This window comes from Gossypium arboreum, chromosome 12, assembly GCF_025698485.1.
Source record: "Gossypium arboreum isolate Shixiya-1 chromosome 12, ASM2569848v2, whole genome shotgun sequence".
Classification (NCBI taxonomy): domain Eukaryota; kingdom Viridiplantae; phylum Streptophyta; class Magnoliopsida; order Malvales; family Malvaceae; genus Gossypium; species Gossypium arboreum.
Window position 1 is genome coordinate 19,072,211 of NC_069081.1, and position 21,331 is coordinate 19,093,541.

Consider the following 21,331-nt stretch of genomic DNA (forward strand, 5'->3'; position numbering starts at 1 on the left):
CACTGTAAGGAAATGGAAAGGAAAGGGAGTAAGCATAAAAGCTTAGTAAGTTGCATATAAGTAAGTACACAACAACATTTTATCAATGATCCACATGCTCATGATACCAAGGTAGGCATAAGCATAACTTACTCATTACCATCCATACTAGTCACATATTGTTCAATGAGCTCATATCTCATACGTACCAATTAGGTACCTATACCACTCACAACACAGTTATACTTTTCTCATAAGCTTAAGAACATAACGTTCACCGTTGAACCATTTGGAACACTACCGGATATTCATTAAGCCTAAAACGTGGGTAAGGTGCCAATGCCATGTCCCAGACATGGTCTGCCATGTTCCAGACATGGTCTTACACTGGCTCACATCTCAAGTCGATGCCATGTTCCAGACATGGTCTTACACTGACTATCATCTCGTAGCCGATGCATGTCCCAGACATGTCTTACACTGGCTTACATTTCGAGGCCGATGCATGTCCCAGACATGTCTTACACTAGCTCTCATCTCAATGCCGATGCCATGTCCCAGACATGGTCTTACATTGGCTCTCATAATGTGGCCGATGCATATCTTAGACATGTCTTACACTAGCCAACAGCAACCCTGTCACGGCATGAATATCTGATTTATTTCCTAAGTTCAAACTAGAACTCTACTATCTCTATTATCATCATACCATCTCAATTCCACAATCAAGAAATTCATTCTATATTAATTCAATAACAATTCAACACATACATTAGTAATGTAGTTGCATTATTTATATACAACTTACCGGCAAGTAGTTGGTTTAGTTAATTTGCTTGGTTTTCTCCCGGTCTAGGTTTGAATTTGGCAATTCTTGATCTAAAATAGAAAAATGCACTCATTTAATCAGTAAATAAAATTAAGCAATTAAAAAATTCACATATTAGATAAAATGACCATTTTGCCCCTAAACTTTGGCAAAATGACCATTTTACCCCTATGCTCGAAAATAAATTTTTATCAAATTTCTTCGTATCTTAAGCCTAGATGAACTCTTTTTACTCTTATAGCAACCCCAAATTCTCTCTATTTCACACATTTATCATTCATTTTACAACTTGTGCAAAATATCCCCTTTAGGTGTTTTCATGGTAACACCTTTCACAAAAGTTGTCTATTACACAACTAAGACTCATATTCTTCCATAAAATTTCAGAAAAAATCCTAAATTCTCTCATGGTAAAACCCTAGACCTTCAACCATTTTGCAAGATATACCTTTCATTTGAAAGTTTATGCTTTAAAGGTCTCAAAAATACAAAAATCATCAATAAAGGACATGGAAATCACTTACTTGTGAGTGCTTCAAGTTGCTGAAAATTTTAAGCTCTCAAATCCCCCTTTAATGACCAATTTTTGGTGGAGAAAAGAGATGAGAAAGGGATGATATCATTCTTCTTTTATTTATTTCTATTTTAGTCAAAATAAGTCACCTAACCTACTAAATTTTGACAATTTGACTACCTTTGTCTCCTATGGCCGGCTAAGCAATCTTAATAGGGTCTAATTGCCCTTTAAAGACCCCCAATTTTTGTTCTCTAACTATTTGACACCTTTAGCTATCATTTTAGGACTTTTACACTTTATGCGATTTAGTCATTTTTCGCAATTGGGCTCACAAACGTCAAAATTAACTCACCAAATTTTTCATGTACTATTATAGATGTGCTATGACTCCAAAATAATAATAAAATAATTTTTTTGACTTCAAATTTTTGGCCTCGAGATCACTATTCCGACTAGCCCCAAAATTGGGCTGTTACAATATTACTCACAATAGAGGCATACTTATTGTAGCAACCACAGATCCAAAAAGAATAATCCGAAGAAATCATTGATAGCAGCAGTAGCAAATTCAAGATCCACCACCGCCAGCTATATTTAATGTACCATGTAACAATCCACTATTCCGAGACGCTGACAATAATGCCTTAGGAGAACCACGAGCACCATAGTTTCCCGTAAACGAACAGATGGTACAAAATGAAAGGACTCTAAGGGAATATGCTCTACCAAGCTTAGACATGGTTCAGGAAAGTATAGCAAGGCCTACAATTACAGCCAATAGTTTTGAGATCAAACTAGCGATGGTACAAATGGTTCAAAATAATCTACAGTTTAGGGGAACCATGACAGAGAACCCTAATAAGCGTTTGAAACGGCTTTTCCAACTCTGTGATACTTTTATGTATTAAAGGGTTACTAATGATGCTATTCGTCTTCGATTATTTCCCTTTTCTTTGATTGATAATGCTTTTTCTTGGTTAGACTCGTAGGCACTAGAATCTATCACGATAGGGGACAAACTCCCTGAAAAGTTTTTACAAAATTTATTCCCAATTAGCAAAGCAATTCAACTAAGAAGAGAGATTGCTATCTTTAGATAAATGAAAGGAGAAAGTTTCTCTGAGGCGTGGGAACGCTTCAAAACTTTGATTCAAAAATGTTCGTACCACCGATTTCCTAAGCTGATGTGGCTGCAAGTATTTTACAAAAGGTTGGATGCAAGTGCAAGATCTTGACTAGACGAAACAATAGGAGGAGCCCTCATAAATTGGACATACGAGGATGTGTACGAAATTATTGAAAATATGGCATTAAACTCCTGTCAGTGGCCAACTGAACGCTTCAAATATGGCTAGAAAACTTCTACGGTCAAAGCCATTCAAGAGGATAGTAAGTATTAGTAGATAATGGTCAGATTAAACAATATTGAATCTGATTCTACATCATCTATGTATGAAGGAGACAAGCCACTCTTCCATTATATTAACAATCCTACCAACGATGTGAATTACATTAGGAATAAGGGTGGAAACACTTATTCGAGTACACATAATCTCAGCTAGAAGGATCAGCCAAACTTAAGATGGGTAGGAAACCAAGGATGAGGTTGTAACGCCCTGAATTTGGGCTTAGAAGAAATGGGCTTCGAGTATCGGAACAATTGGAATTTAGTTGTGCAAAAAGATTGTTTGCTGTAATGGCTAAGTGTTTGGGCATATTTAGGAGTGTCAGAGAAGCCTGGGTTCAAGTTCTTGCTTTTGCAAAAATTTTAGTTTCTCTTAAGTGAATCTGGATGTTAGCATTTAGGCTTTATATTTAAATGTGAGGGGTTTTTGTCACAAAAAGCCTTGTGGCTTGGTGGCAAGTGGCGTGACTTGATAACTGGGAGAACTTAGATTCGAATCCCATGGCATACAAGGTGTATTTATTTTATTGCCATGAGGTAAGAAAGGTAGTGTTGGATTGAAATTCTGCTGAGGTGGTTGTGGACTTGGTCAAAGGGAGAGAATCAAGGGTTTGGATGATGGTTGTTATGGATATGGAGGAGATTTTGGTTGAGAAAATTATAGAGTTTGACAAGGGGTGGAGTTGGCTGAATTTGGGATTCTTTGGGTACCAAATTGGTCTTAGGCACTTGTGCCGAATTGGTCTAGTTCATTGGGTCTTGGTAGCTACTCCTTTTCTCTCTTTTGGTTTCGTACTCCTTTGATAGTCGAGTTGCGTAGTGACCATTTGGGTTCTTTTCTTTCTCCTTTGACTTTCTTCTTAGGTTTTTACTTTGTTCATTTTGCCAAAACTCCTAAAGGCCAATTGCCAAATTTTGGCTATCTTCTTCAAAGCTTTTATTTTCTCTTCTTTATAATTCCCTCTGCCAAATTTGTTCTTGTAACACCCCGTACCCGAGTCCGTTACCGGAATCGGACACAAGGTGCACACAGACTTAACTATTTTCACAGTCCATTTAGAAATTTCCAGACTAGCTGGTCACTACGTCACTGTCGCCTTAAAAATCATATCTTGAGTTTCAAAGCTCAAAAATTAGTTTCGTAATTTTTCCCTGAAACTAGACTCATATGTCCATCTACATAATTTTTTATAGAATTTTTGGTCAAGCCAATTAGTACAGTTTATTAGTTAAAGTCTCCCCTATTCCAGGGTTCGACTACACTGACCTTCGTGCGTTACAAATTGAATATCTCCTTGTACAGGGCTTTAATACTGATGAAGTTTGTTTCTATAGAAACTAGACTCAGAGAGGAATCTATACATATATGGCATGACTCCTAATTATCTCTGGTTAATTTACAATGAATTTACAAAGTCAGAACAGGGGATCCAGAAACCGTTCTGGCCCTGTTTCACGAGAACTTTAATATCTCTTAACATATAACTCATATGACCGTTTCGTTTCTTCCATATGAAAGTAGATTCATCAAAGTTAATTTACATAATTTATTCACTATTTAATACCATTCCTAATATTTTTAGTGATTTTTCACATCCACATCACTGCTGCTGTCAGCATCTGCCTTTAAGGTAGGCTTTACCTATTTTATGATTTCCATGATTCAATTGGCCCTTTTTGCATACATAGCACAAAGTGTGATCATGATTAACCATTCCAATGGCTAATCGTTTCAAAACAATTCCATACCTCTAATGATCAACATACAAACGATTATGGTACTATGCTAAAAACGTATATAAGCCATTTTCGCATGGCTATCCAAGTTTACACAAAACCGAAAGGTACATGACCTTCCACAAAAGGGTAGTCCTATACATGCCATTTCAAAGTTCAACCAAAATTGTACCAAAATGGGGGCTTTGATAGTGTGGGAGACTTCGACTTCCAAAAATCCCGAGTCCGATAGCTGATGAGCCGAAATCTATAAACAAAGAAACAGAAAAAACGGAGTAAGCAATTTATGCTTAGTAAGTTTGAGCAAGAAATTCCAGCACAATAAAAGCATAGCATTCATAAAGCTAACGGATAATTTCATATGCACAAATTCTCAATATCCTACTCATTTCACATTCCAACCCCTATGTTCATACATAAGGGATCATCTCACCAAATACTGGAAACTCATTACTCGATTGGCGAATATTATTCAAGGAATCAACTAATTCAAGCACATACGAACATACCTCATTGCTGGAATTTTTCAAGCGTATTAACTGAAAATTTTACAGCAAGATCGCTCATTCTCGAATCACGTACCTTGAAATTTAACCGGATATAACGACTCGCTCAAATGCCTTGGGACGAAGCCGGTTATAGTGACTCGCACGAATGCCTTCGGACTTAACCCGGTTTAGTAACTTGCACAAATGCCTTGGGCTTAGCCCGGATTTATTAACTTCGCGCGAATGCGTTCGGATCCTAGTCCGGATATAGTCACTTAGCACAAAGCCTTGGGACTTAGCCGGACATCATTCAATAACCGAGCACAATTATCAATAAATTATGAGACATTCAGATTTCATTTTCATTAGCAAAACTCAAACACAAGGCACTTTTCACACTTGCAATTTCGGCTCAATAGCCACACACAAAGAGCATGATTTTAATTTGCTTTAAACATGATCTAATCAATTCAGAATTTAAGCTCTATTACTCAAGAACTTACCTAGGATGTCGTCGAACGATTTCAATGGCTATTCGACCACTTTTTCCTTCCCTTTGTCGGATCTAGTTCCCCTTTGCTCTTGAGCTTAATTTAACAAATAAATCGATTTAATCATTTGAGCATCGAAAGAGGAATACAAGGTACTTAGCCAATATATATACTCATTAGGCATCAAAGTCGCATGTGTACGAAATCATGAATCGAACTCAACACATTAGTTAATATTCCTCTTAGCCGAATTTTCTAAGCCAAGAATAGGCATCAATATGCTTGCCTCTAACCGAATGCATGCACACCAATTTCCCCTCATGTGGCTGAATATGCATGTCCATGTTGAGGCCAATTATACACTTAATACCACACAAAAACAGCATACATTTTACTAACTAACGCATTACATATCGTAGCTCAATACACATCTCTCATTTACTTCATAACCAAACATCATCACAAGCAAATATACACCTTGAAATAGTATATATGTCATACCAATACATCATGTACAAACATATATACATATATATATGCTAGACCGAATCTCAAGTTGATTGTAACTAAACATGAACATAATTTCAAAACACAAATCTTACTTTCCATGCAATGAGCATAAATCACACTTTTGGATGTACCATGGCGAATACATCACAACACCATAATTTTGGTCATGATTAAACAAAGAACTTAATGTCTTACTCAAAAATACTAAAAAGAAAGTCCAAGAGCCATCAATCCACCATCACATATATCATTAGCAAGCTTCATATTTAACATGCAATGGCATTAACACAAAATCCACCTTGGCCAAATACCATCCCCATGATATAACAAAGGTTTGAACCATGGGCTAACAAGAGCATCAAGCTATCAACTAAAAACATGCATGAATCGATGGCACAACCTCAAACATACCTTAATCTTGATGCAAGTATAGCCAAACCTCTTCCTAATCCTCTTCCAAACCAAGCATGAAGCAAAATTCCTCCTTCCCTCTAGTATTTTCGGTCAAGAGAGAATGAAAATGGATGAACAAATTTTTTCTTTTCTCTTCCTCAATACACTGCAATGGGGCACGATGAGACCATTTTTTCTTTTTCCATTTCTTTATTACTCATGCTCATTAATTTATTTTTTCACCCATGATTCACCAACAAAACATGTCTATGACATGTTTTGCCCATATTTCTTTGTCATGGCCGGCCATCACTTGTAAAAAGAGGGTATTTGACATGCAAGGCCATTGTTTTGCATGCATGCTTTAATTAGTCATCACACATTCCCCATCATACTTTCAAAATTTTCTACTAGGTCCTTTCTAGTGAAATTCACATTTATAACTCTAAATTAAAGCATCAAAATGTCACACATGAGTTAACATATTATAGGCATCAAAATAAATATCAAATTATTTTTATGCCTCGGTTTTGTGGTCCCGAAACCACATTCCGACTAGGGTCGTTTTAAGGCTGTCACAACTCTCCCCCACTTAAGAAATTTTCGTCCCCGAAAATCTTACCGGTAAATAGATTTGGGTATCGCTCTTTCATAGTGTTCTCGGGTTCCCAAGTAGCTTCTTCTATTCTGTGTTTGAGCCATAATACTTTCACTAGCGGAACCCTTTTGTTTCACAACTCTTTTACTTCACGAGCTAGGATACGAATCGGTTCTTCTTCATAACTCATATCGGCTAGAATTTCAACCTCTGATGGACTAATTACGTGCGACGGATCAAATCTATAGCGTCGAAGCATTGAAACATGGAAGACGTTGTGAATCTTTTCGAGTTTAGGGGCAAAATCAAGCGATACATAATCGGGCCAACTCGTTCAGAGATTTCAGATGCGCCCAGTGAATCTCGGCTCAACTTGCCCTTACGGTACCGAATCTGAGTATCTTTTTCCAAGGCGAAACTTTAAGAAACACTTTATCTCCCACGATACTCAATGTCCTTTTGTTTCAAATCCGTCACGATTTACGACGATCTGTGGCCGCCGGACTTTCACGAATTACCTTTACCTTCATTCAAGCATCTTTAATCAAATCCACTCGAAAATTTTGTTTTCACCAAGCTCGGTCCAAAACAATGGTGTACGGCATTTACGCCCGTACAAAGCCTCGTAAGGCGCCATCTTAATACTTGATTGAAAACTATTATTGTAGCGAATTCAATCAAAGGTAGATACCGTTCCCATGAACCATCGAATTCGAGGATGCAACATCTCAACATATCCTCAAGTATCCGAATTATCCGCTCGGATTGACTATCGGTTTGAGGGTGAAAGGCGGTCTTGAAATGCAACTTGGTACCCAAAGCTTCTTGCAATTTCTTCCAAAATCGCAAGGTGAACCTCGGATCTCTATCCGACACAATGTAAATCGGTACCCGTGTAATCTCACAATCTGAGAAAGCGTACAATTCAGCTAGTTTATCCAATGAAAATCCGTGCACGCATGAGGATAAAGTGAGCCGACTTAGTCAGTCTATCAACAAGAACCCAAATCGCATCCTTCTTACTTGCTGACAATGGCAGTCCGGACACAAAGTCCATTGTGACTCGATCCTATTTCCACTCGGGTATCGTAATCGGTGAAGTAATCCTTGAAGGCACTTGATGTTCCGCTTTCACTTGTTGACATATTAAACATCTCGAAACAAAGTCGGAGATGTCTCGTTTCATACCATGCCACCAAAATCGACGTTTCAAATCGTTGTACATCTTCGTACTCCCCGGGTGGATTGCCATTCGGCTACAATGGGCTTCGTTCAAAATTATCGAAATAAGTTCCGAATTCTTTGGAACACACGATTAATTCTGAACCTCAAACAATCGTCATCATCAATTTGAAACTCGATTCCTTGTTCGGAACACACTCAGCCCGTTTTGCAACCAACTCATCGTCGACTTTCTGAGCTTCACGAATTTGATGAGTCAATAATGGTTTGGCCTTTAATTGGCTACTAACACATTGTCGGGTAGAATAGACAAGTGTACATTCATTGCTCGTAAAGCAAGCGGTGATTTCGGCTCAAGGCGTCCGCAACCACATTAGCCTTTCGGGTGATAATCAATGACAAGCTCATAATCTTTTAACAACTCGAGCCAACGTCTTTGTCGCAGATTTAAGTCTCTTTGAGTCATCAAATATTTGAGACTTTTGTGATCCGAATACACATGGCACTTCTCACCAAATAAGTAATGTCGCCATATCTTTAAGGCGAATACGATGGCGACCAATTCGAGATCATAGGTCGGATAATTTTTCTCATGTGGCTTTAATTGTCTCGACGATAGGCCACAACTCGACCTTCTTGCATCAATACGCAACCTAACCCAAGTAGGGAGGTGTCACTATAGATGACAAACTCTTTGCCGATTAATTCGTACTAATCTTGGAGCTTCCGTCAAATGAGTTTTCAATTGGTCGAAACTTTTCTGACACTTTTCCGTCCATTCAAACTTGACATCTTTCTGAAGCAGTTTCGTCATGGGTGTGGCTATCATCGAGAATCCTTTTACAAACCGTCGGTAGTAACCGGAAGTCCCAAAAGCTCGAACCTCGGTAATATTTCTGAGGCTTCCAGTTAAGTATGGCTGAAATTTTACTGGTCGACTCGAATACCCGTCTGCAGATACCACATGGCCCAAGAAGCTAACCTCGCTAACCGAACTCACACTTGCTTGAACTTAGCATATAGTTGCTTATCCCGTAAAATTTGCAACACTAATCTCGGGTGCTCGCATGTTCGGTCTCATCTCTTGAATAGACCAAGATGTCGTCAATGAACACAACTACGAACCGATCCAAATACGGTCTGAAGATCTGATTCATCAAATCCATAAATACCGCAGGGGCATTAGTGAGCCCAAACGGCATCACTAAGAACTCGTAGTGACCATATCTTGTTCTCAAGGCGGTTTTGGGTATATTGAATCTCGGATTCAATCGATAATAGCTCGATCTCAAATCTATTTTTGAGAACACCGAGGCTCTTCAGTTGATCGAACAAATCATCGTCTGTGATAACGGATATTTGTTCTTTATTGTCACCTTATTAAGTCGACGATAGTCGATGCACAACCTCATGGTTCCGTCTTTCTTTTCACAAACAACACTGGTGCACCCCAAGGTGAAAAACTCAGGCGAGCAAAACCTCTATCCACCAACTCTTGCAATCGAGCTTTCAACTCCTTTAACTCCGTTGGTGCCATACGATACGGAGCTATAGAAATTGGTGTGGTCCCAAGTACAAGCTCAATACCAAACTCTATCTCCCGAACAGGTGGCAAACCCGGTAATTCTTGGGAAAAACATCCGGTAATCACAAACCACCGCAGCAGATTCGGTTTTATTTCTAACTCCTTATCATCAAGTACATACGCAAGGTATGCTTCGCACCCTTTCTTACATATTTTGGGCCAACATTGATGATATTACGGTGGCAACCCTTTAAGTCCGTAGACTCAACTCGGATCATCTCGTTATTTGCGCACCTCAAATCAATAGTCTTGCTTTTGCAATTCACAACCGCATCATGCACGGTCAACCAATCCAACCCAAGAATAACATCAAATTCATCGAACGGCAAAAGCATCAAGTCTGCGGAAAACATGAACCTCAATTACTAGGGACATTTCTTACACACTTTGTCGACCAAAGACGTAACGACCCAAGGGATTTGACACCGAATTACGAACTCGATGAGACTCAATAGGTAAAGTCTTCTTTGGATGCTAAGGTTTTGCATATATAAGAATGAGTAGAACCAGGGTCAATCAAAGCAATCACATTAGTATCAAAGAGAGTGAAAGTACCGGTAATAACATCTGGAGAGGAAGCATCCTCGCGTGCGCGTATAGCATAAGCCCTAGCAGGAGCGCGAGCCTCGGATCTGGTCGTAACATCTCTAGATCCTCTCTGACCACCACTAGCATTGCTCGTATTTCTAGACGGTCTACCTTGAGCAGTGGTAGCACCCGGTTTCCCACTTTGATCTACATTCTGTTCAGACAACCTCGGGCAATCTTTAATGAAGTGGTCAACTGATCCGCACTTGTAACAGGAGCGGTCACAGAATCTACAACTTCCAGAATGCCATTTGCCACAATACTGGCACTCCGTTCTCTCTCGACGATCATTTCCACCACTGGCGATCGAAGTGACTCATGTGGTCACAGGGGGTCGATCGCGATCTCGTCTAGAAAAGCCCGAAGTGTCTCTAGACCGCCTAAGCCATCTCTAAATTTCTTTGATGATGTGGGAAGGGCTTCCCAAGACCTCTTCTGAAACTCCCTTGCTCCCACTTCAGTTTTTCTTTTCTCCATCTTGAGCTCCTCGGCTTTGCACGCTCGCTCGACAAGAGCCACAAACTCTCGGATTTCCAAAATGCCAACATACAGACTTTATATCATCATTCAGTCCATCTTGAGCGTTTACACATCACGACTTCGAAGAAATGCATTCTCGCTGCATCATTTGAGCCTCACAAATTTTCGTTCATAGTCGGTAACTGACATGAAACCTTGTTTAAGTTCGAGAAATTCCTTCCGTTTTTTATCTATAAATCTCTAACTGATATACTTTTTCCGAAACTCAGTTTGGAAAAACTCCCAAGTTACTTGCTCTCGGGGCGCAATGTAAGTCAGAGTACACCACCAATAGTAGGCAGAATCACGTAGCAAGGAGATAGTACACTTTAGGCATTCATCGGTGTACAAGATAGCTCATCGAGTACCGGATAGTGTTGTCCAACCAAAATTCAGCTTGCTCGGCATCGTCGCTATCTCGTAGCTTTAAATTCAGTAGCCCCATGTTTTGGATTCTCATCAAGCTGGGGCTTATTCGACCTTATTTGGCGATTCTTGGAGGCATTGTAGGTGCGGGGTCGTATGAGTCGGGAATGGAGGTTGTGGAACAGTAGTGTTAGTTCGAATGTATTGGTTGAACCAATCATTCATCACGCTATAGAAAGCTTGCCTAGCCTCATCATTCGGATTGCTAGCAACAGGTTGAGAGTCCGCCGCGCTGTCCTTTGTGCGGAGCAGCGCCACACTCTCCACATCATCACTATCGCTTCGGTTGGGATCGGGATCCATTACTATAATTAAACACAAATTCAAACGTCGAAATCACCACACTATCAATTAATCACATAATGGCATGTATAGCTAGACCCAAACGTATTACGGTAGTCCTAGAATCGACTAAACCGTAGCTCGATACCAATAAATTGTAACACCCGTGCAGTCCGTTCCGGAATCGGACACAAGGTGCACACAGACTTAACTATTTTCACAATCCATTTAGAAATTTCCAGACTAGCTGGTCACTGCGTCCACCGTCGCCTTAAAAATCATATCTTGAGTTTCAAAGCTCGAAAATTAGTTTCGTAATTTTTCCCTAAAACTAGACTCATATGTCCATCTGCATATTTTTTCTAGAATTTTTGGTCGAGCCAATTAGTAAAGTTTATTAGTTAAAGTCTCCCCTATTCCAGGGTTTGACTACACTGACCTTCGTGCGTTACGAATTGAATATCTCCTTGTACAGGGCTTTAATACTGATGAAGTTTGTTTCTATAGAAACTAGACTCAGAGAGGAATCTATACATATATGGTATGACTCCTAATTATCTCTGGTTAATTTACAATGAATTTCCAAAGTCGGAGCAGGGGATCCAGAAACCGTTCTGGCCCTGTTTCACGAGAACTTTAATATCTCTTAACATATAACTCATATGGCCGTTTCGTTTCTTCCATATGAAAGTAGATTCATCAAAGTTCATTTACATAATTTATTCACTATTTAATACCATTCCTACTATTTTTAGTGATTTTTCACATCCACATCACTGCTGCTGTCAGCATCTGCCTTTAAGGTAGGCTTTACCTATTTCATGATTTCCATGATTCAATTGGCCCTTTTTGCATACATAGCACAAAGTGTGATCATGATTAACCATTCCAATGGCTAATCGTTTCAAAACAATTCCATACCTCTAATGATCAACATACAAACGATTATGGTACTATGCTAAAAACGTATATAAGCCATTTTCGCATGGCTATCCAAGTTTACACAAAACCGAAAGGTACATGACCTTCCACAAAAGGGTAGTCCTATACATGCCATTTCAAAGTTCAACCAAAATTGTACCAAAATGGGGCTTTGATAGTGTGGGAGACTTCGACTTCCAAAAATCCCAAGTCGATGGTGACGAGCGAAATCTATAAACAAAGAAACAGAAAAAATGGAGTAAGCAATTTATGCTTAGTAAGTTTGAGCAAGAAATTCCAGCACAACAAAAGCATAGCATTCATAAAGCTAATGGATAATTTCATATGCACAAATTCTCAATATCCTACTCATTTCACATTCCAACCCCTATGTTCATACATAAGGGATCATCTCACCAAATACTGGAAACTCATTACTCGATTGGCGAATATTATTCGAAGGGAATCAACTAATTCAAGCACATACGAACATACCTCATTGCTGGAATTTTTTCAAGCGTATTAACTGAAAATTTTACAGCAAGATCGCTCATTCTCGAATCACGTACCTTCGAAATTTAACCGGATATAACGACTCGCTCAAATGCCTTCGGGACGAAGCCCGGTTATAGTGACTCGCACGAATGCCTTCGGGACTTAACCCGGGTTTAGTAACTTGCACAAATGCCTTCGGGCTTAGCCCGGATTTATTAACTCGCATGAATGCCTTCGGATCCTAGTCCGGATATAGTCACTTAGCACAAAGCCTTCGGGACTTAGCCCGGACATCATTCGAATAACCGAGCACAATTATCAATAAATTATGACACATTTGTATTTCATTTTCATTAGCAAAACTCAAACACAAGGCACTTTTCACACTTGCAATTTCGGCTCAATAGCCACACACAAAGAGCATGATTTTAATTTGCTTTAAACATGATCTAATCAATTCAGAATTTAAGCTCTATTACTCAAGAACTTACCTAGGATGTCGTCGAACGATTTCAATGGCTATTCGACCACTTTTTCCTTCCCTTTGTCGGATCTAGTTCACCTTTGCTCTTGAGCTTAATTTAACAAATAAATCGATTTAATCATTTGAGCATCGAAAGAGGAATATAAGGTACTTAGCCAATATATATACTCATTAGGCATCAAAGTCGCATGTGTATGAAATCATGAATCGAACTCAACACATTAGTTAATATTCCTCTTAGCCGAATTTTCTAAGCCAAGAATAGGCATCAATATGCTTGCCTCTAACCGAATGCATGCACACCAATTTCCCCTCATGTGGCCGAATATGCATGTCCATGTTGATGCCAATTATACACTTAATACCATACAAAAACAGCATACATTTTACTAACTAACGCATTACATATCGTAGCTCAATACACATCTCTCATTTACTTCATAACCGAAACATCATCACAAGCAAATATACACCTTGAAATAGTATATATGTCATACCAATACGTCATGTACAAACATATATACATATATATATGCTAGAGCCGAATCTCAAGTTGATTGTAACTAAACATGAACATAATTTCAAAACACAAATCTTACTTTCCATGCAATGAGCATAAATCACACTTTTGGATGTACCATGGCCGAATACATCACAACACCATAATTTTGGTCATTATTAAACAAAGAACTTAATGTCTTACTCAAAAATACTAAAAAGAAAGTCCAAGAGCCATCAATCCACCATCACATATATCATTAGCAAGCTTCATATTTAACATGCAATAGCATTAACACAAAATCCACCTTGGCCAAATACCATCCCCATGATATAACAAAGGTTTGAACCATGGGCTAACAAGAGCATCAAGCTATCAACTAAAAACATGCATGAATCTCATGGCACAACCTCAAACATACCTTAATCTTGATGCAAGTATAGCCAAACCTCTTCCTAATCCTCTTCCAAACCAAGCATGAAGCAAAATTCCTCCCTTCCCCTCTAGTATTTTCGGTCAAGAGAGAATGAAAAATGGATGAACAAATTTGTAACACCCCAAACCCGGCCCAGACGTTATGGCCAAATTTGACGTGCCACATCGGAGTTGAAAATCTGAGTTTCGTTTTAGAGTTTTTAAAAGCCATATGTTTTGCTGAGTTAACAAAGTGTATGGAAGCTAAGCACCAGGTAGGTATCCGAGGCAGAGGAGGTGAGCCATGAAGGCTGCTTAAGTACCAAGCTCTTTAATTGGATCCAATCCTAGACATGCCCACAACCATAGCCACACTTTGTCATTTCGAGTTTAAATTCGTTTAAGTGGACGTCTTTGATAAATCGATTAATCGTGGTGTTGAGATATTTTGAAAACAAGTATCATTTTGAAAACACGTCCTAAGTCTAGCCCATTTGAATAATTATTAACCAATTTTTAAAGTTATTAAAATTAAAATAATTCCGAAAAGAAATAAAAGGAAAGTTAACATTGGCCTTATTACAACCCAAAAATAAATAATAGTTAAAGGAAATTAAATGGAAACCAACACTTTATTTAAAGCCCAAGACGATCACCGTGGCCACTCTGAATCCCCTCCGGCCCAAGTCCCCACATCAAGGCTCACCTGCAAGGTTAAGGAAAGGCGGTGAGTTTGGAAACTCATGTGCAACAAGCCCCTTCAGAGCCCAAAACAATAACGGACTGTTGGGTCTAAGCCCAAATCCAATCTCAATCATGCTTTGGTCAGTAGCCCTTTTCATATTTCATATTTCATAATCTTGGGCAAGCCTTTTCATATTTCATATTCTTGGGCGAAGCCTTTATCAGAAAGCAGTATGGCCCTTAGGCCCATTTCAATATCACATATAATTTCAATGAAAGAATGCAACCCATTTGGGAGACTACTCAACCCACCATCCGCTACTCTCCACCCGTACCAACCAACACACCATGTGGGATTAACTCGACCCACCCCGCAAACTCTCCATTGGCAAGATAGTTGCTTTATCATATAACCGGAGACCTAGCCTCTTTTAATAAGCGGGGCAAAAGCCCTTTCAATAAGCGGGGCATAAGCCCTTTTATAAGCGGGGCATAAGCCCTTTTGATAAGCGGGGCATAAGCCCTTTTGATAATCGGGGCATAAGCCCTTTTCACTTCCTCCATCCATATAAAACCCAACCCAATGCATTTATGATTACCTCATGTGCATATCATACATATCATGTGCATATCATACATTTCATGTGCATATCATACATACCATATTTATCAAAATCCCATGTATTAAAATCATACATAAACCCTAAGGGATAATGGTCATTTTACCTAGGGGCAAAACGGTCATTTTCATATTATAAGGGTAATCTCGTAATTTTACTAAAATTAGGGTTTCCATGTTCATTAACGATTACTAACAATCCATGGGTGCAAACCGTGACTCGCCCATTTTAGCGAAATCGAGTTATTGGGCCTAAAACCCTAATGGGCCCTACTTAGCCAATTCGTCGTCTAGGCCCACTTAGCCTATATTCCATAACGGTTTTAACGGTCTTATCATGCCATATAATGATTTCCATTTTCTACCAATTTTACCCAAATGGGCCCGAAGCCCAATGGGCCCCACTTGACCCCTCGAGGCCCAACTTACCAAGAACGCCAAAATCACATTCTTACTGTTTCCATCGTTCTCGATCACCGTCTCATCGATTCTAACTAACTAGCGGCGTTAGCTTGCTCACAAGTCCTCGAAATGCGAATTTGGCATTTCGCTTTTCGGCATCTTATCGCTTTAAGCTATAAAAGGGTTCGTTACACACCTGATTTGCGATATTCCTTGACGAGATCTCCTATGCGATTTCTCCTATAATCAATTGTTAAATAGATCAGCTCGCAATAATTGAACCAAATTAAGAACTTTCCAATATTAACACTTACACATTCGGCCACCATCCATAATGGCCTTAGGCACCTTACCTTTGTCGCGATTGATGACTAGGCCTAGCTACTCCGGCGATCCAAGCTACTCCAAATCGACACTACACCTTGCTGCTCCTTCAATAAATAAACCAAAAATATTAAAAGAAGACCCCATAGAGTCTATGCCCATATTCGGCCATCTCCCTAAACTTGGAGTTTCGGCTTTTGACCAAAGCTACACTAGGAATTGTTTAGAGTTTGACCACTTACCACAGTCTTTCTCCTCTTGAATCCGGATGCCTAAAAGGTAAGGGAATCGAACGCCAACTATTGAGAAGGAAGAAAAAGGTTGCTGGTCACAAAGAATCGGCACCCCCTATCTTCACTGATTCGGCTTTTTGCGGCACTTCGGCAAAAATAGAGATAAGGGAAAACAATGGTGAATGAAAGGAAATGGTGGGCTGATTTGAAAGAAAGAAAAAGGAAGAAAATTGAGTAGAAGGGAGGTAGATTCGGCTGGAAAAGAAAGAGAGAAAAAGCTACACACCAAAGAACAAAATCAGCACAACTAAGACCCTAATGCCGAAATTACTAACCTAATACCCCTCTGCCGAAAATCCCCTCTCCAAACTCCCTTATTCGGCCAACTCTATCTCCATATCACATCCCTAAAATCTCTCCCCTTATCCCTCCTTAATTTATGCATTTGACTTGATCCAACTCTCTCCTCTTACAGAATCCACTCAGGTTCCAACACTTACCCTTCCTGCACAAAAATAAATACTCCTATTTGCCAACACAGGAATCGATCCTGTGTCTTCCCCAACACTTACACGCCACCTTTAAAGCTCCCTAGTGGCATCACTTAGCCACTTTGCGGAGGATCTTTTGTGATACACTTTACCTACAACTTAATATAAGGGCACCTAGCCGAACCCCTAACTCCTAAGTCCAAAATTTAAAATTCCACCGGTTTTGGCCAACTCATGGGCCTTCCATAAGCCCATTTACACACCCAAATTATGAATTCCATCATCACCTACCAAATTTTAGAAATTTACTTAAAATATCAAGAATCGCGAAAAACCCAAAAATCAGGATGTTACAAAATTTTTTTTCTTTTCTCTTCCTCAATACACGACAATGGGGCATGCATGAGACCATTTTTTTCTTTTTCCATTTCTTTATTACCCATGCTCATTAATTTATTTTTTCACCCATGATTCACCAACAAAACATGTCTATGACATGTTTTGCCCATATTCTTTGTCATGGCGGCCATCACTTGTAAAAGAGGGTATTTGACATGCAAGGCCATTGTTTTGCATGCATGCTTTAATTAGTCATCACACATTCCCCCATCATACTTTCAAAATTTTCTACTAGGTCCTTTCTAGTGAAATTCCCATTTATAACTCTAAATTAAAGCATAAAAAATGTCACACATGAGTTAACACATATTATAGGCATCAAAATAAATATCAAATTATTTTTATGCCTCGGTTTTTGTGGTCCCGAAACCACATTCCGACTAGGGTCGTTTTAAGGCTGTCACAGTTCTTCTCCTCTTGTCTCACTCACCTTTTTTCTTCATCTTGGCCGAATATAGTTTCTTTCTTCCCTATTATTTCTTTTCCTTCGATTTTTCTCCTAGCCGATTGTCCCTCTTTCTTTTCTTCATCTTCTTTCAATTTTTCCCTGCTTTTTGGTGTGGACAGATTGCTTTTGTGCCTACTATTGGTGTTGTGGTTTTGGTCTCGCAAGAATTCTGACGAATTGATAGGTACTCGTATGTTCTCTTTCTTGTTTCTCGATCATTCCAATATGTGTTTAAACCTATTCTTCTGAATCTTTTTAGAAGCCGAATGTTTTCTTCTTATGTTTTCTGACTACACTTCTCATTCTTCTTCGTGATGTAATATGCATGAGTTCTAGGGATTCCAGTGGAGTAAAAGAGTGTAAGTGTTTTGGAAGCGATTAAAACCTTATCCTCTCATTTTTCCCAATAAAGGTAAATGCTTTACCTTCTTTTTTTTTGGGCAAAGGTCGAATATCCCTGTGCTTCTGTAAATGATATTTGTGGATTTAAGCCACATCTGCAATTGATTCTATCTAAAAGGATCTTTGGTTTATGCAGTTAATCGGCAAGAAAAGTTCATCAGTTGAGTCAATGATTTAAAAAGCAATAAGCCATTTTCGTTTATTCAAGGTGAGTAGTGGGTGGCGATTTGGGATTAAGTTTTGTGAATTCTATTTATTGGAAAACTGACAGTGTGCCTTATTGGAATGTAGGCTTTGGGCTCGAGAGCGGTTCACTTGATTGCGCAAAAAGGTGTGTAACCACACCCTTCCACTATAGATCGGCAAAAGCTGAAAAGTCAAAGTACTGAAACTTCGGTATTTGAGGCCTTTCGAGCATGCGATTGCTCGTGGGGTAAATCAAGCCCACAAATCATTGGCAATAGACTGTAAAAGCCACCACAAGCGTTTCCATGGACTTGGGCCATATTGGGTCAAAATAGGCCGTGTGGGCCTAATGGGCTCATGGGCCCCACACAGATTAAATCCATGGTAAGTGATAAATATTGGATTGGGCTATGCAGGTCACATAGCCGTAACTAAATTTGGGCCAAATGGGCCACACGAGCGTGTCAGCCCAATTGGGTCGAGTAATGCCCATTTACACCGTTATGATCGTTCAGGTTATCGGTGTCGCTTGAAGCGACTGTAAACCTTCGGAGAGGTCATTATCTAAGCTGAAACCCCAAAATTGGTAAAATAACCATAATGCCCCTTCAGGGTAAAATAACTGTAATGCCACTATAGGGTAAAATGACCATAATGCCCCTGTAGGGTAAAATGAACGTAATGCCCCTATAGGGTAAAATGAACGTAATGCCCCTATAGGGTAAAATGACCGTAATACCCATGTATGGTAAAATGACGATTATGCCCTTATGTTTCGTATAACTATGTGCTTATGATTTACATATATGATTGTACTGAGTACGACTTTGCATACACGTAATATTCATGACATGACAAACTGCATGAGGTTAGGATTTTGATATGGAGGAAGTACTGTACTGGTGACTATGTCACATTCACTGTTACTGGTGGCTTTGCCACATTTACTGTTTCTGGCAGCGATGCTACATTATTATTACTGGCAGTTTTGCTACAATATTGGTGTGCTGGCTGGGTGGGTCGATTTATGTAACACCCTGTACCCGAGACCGTTGCCGGAGTCGAACACGAGGTGCTAACAGACTTAATTCATTTACTTTCACATCCATTTAAAATTTCGGATAAGTGGCTAATCGCATCACTGTCGCCTTAAAATCATATCTTGAGTTCCAAAACTCGAAAACCAGTTTCGTAAATTTTCTGAAACTAGACTCATATATCCATCTACAGATTTTTTCTAGAATTTTTGGTCAAGCCAATTAGTACAATTTATTAGTTAAAGTCTCTCTTGTTTGAGGTTCAAACTGCTCGACCTTCATGCATTACGACTTATATATCTCCTGTGCAGGGCTTCAATACTTATGCCGTTTGTTTCTAATGAAACTAGACTCAAAAAGAAATCTGTACATATATGTCATGACTTCTAATTATCTCTGGTTAATTTATAAGGAATTTCCAAATTCAGATCAGGGGATCCAGAAATTGTTCTGGCCCTGATCCACGAAAACTTTAACATCTCATACTATACTATTCATATGATCGTTTCGTTACTTCCATTTGAAATTAGATTCATAAATGTTCGATTACATAATTTATTCACTATTTAAATCCATTCCTACTATTTTTAGTGATTTTCTAATTTACAACACTGCTGCTGTCAGTATCTGCCTTTAAGGTAGACTTTACCTATTTCATAGTTTCCATGATTCAACTAGCCCTTTAGCATATATAGCACAAAATATGATCATGATTAACCATTCCCATGGCCCATCATTACCAAGTATATCCACACCTCTCAATACCCGTATACATACAAAATGATTATACCACTATGCTCAAAATACATAAGCCATTTTCGCATGGCTATCCAAATATATACAACACCAAAGTACTTGACTAATAACAAAAAGGGTAGTCCTATACATGCCATTTTCAGAGTTCAACCAAAAGTGTACCAAAAAGGGGCTTTGATAGTGTGGGCGATTTCGACTTCGACAATCCCGAGTCCCGTGGTGACGAGCCAAAATCTATAAGACAGAGAATCAAAGAAGCGGAGTAAGCATTTAATGCTTAGTAAGTTTTGAGCAAAACAAAGTGTTCTCATTCACTATCATTGGTCATTCATTTCAACTATTCGATGAGGTTAACCTAGAGCTTCATCTCGAACTATAATATCAATAAACGCATCACTTGTGCATCTCATATATACTTTCGAATAATAATGACCTAGATGGTCAAATATTTCCAAAGCACATTCTTCATCAATTTTCAACTTTCATTAATCCTTTCCACTTGTTCATAATCACATCCATATTTTAAGTATTTCAACATGACAAGTACTAAATTACCGTAGGTACATAAAGAACCAGACATATTCCTTATCACATATCGTAAACTTACAAGACATAATCCTTACCTTGTCTTGGCACATCTAGTGAACCCAACCCATACTCAAATCATAAGGCTTTTGGGCAGAATATGCATTAATACATAAGAATATTTCATCACATACTTCATTATACAAGCATACCATTACCAATTAGGTCATTCTCATATTTGGAGTTATAATATTAATCACAGTTACCTACCTCTTTGATATTGATAATTCACCTCGAAATCATTCCGCCGATGAATAAGTAATACGTACCTGAACATCTTAAATACATAATACTTATTTGATGGTAACTTATTGCAGATACTCAATATCAAAGTCTTACTTGAATCCTAGCATTTAGCCGTCGGGCCTTTAAAGCTCGGATATAGTACGAGCACGAAACCTACGAACATTAATCAGGATAATA

The 21,331-nt window shown here is 38.9% G+C and overlaps 1 non-coding gene across 1 annotated transcript; it reads right to left on the reverse strand.

Moving 5' to 3' along the window:
* Positions 1-2,392: 2,392 nt before the first annotated feature.
* LOC128286083 (small nucleolar RNA R71) lies at positions 2,393-2,499 on the reverse strand. Its single transcript, XR_008276628.1, has one exon. It is a non-coding gene; the product is annotated as a small nucleolar RNA R71 (small nucleolar RNA).
* Between the last annotated feature and the right edge of the window lie 18,832 nt (positions 2,500-21,331).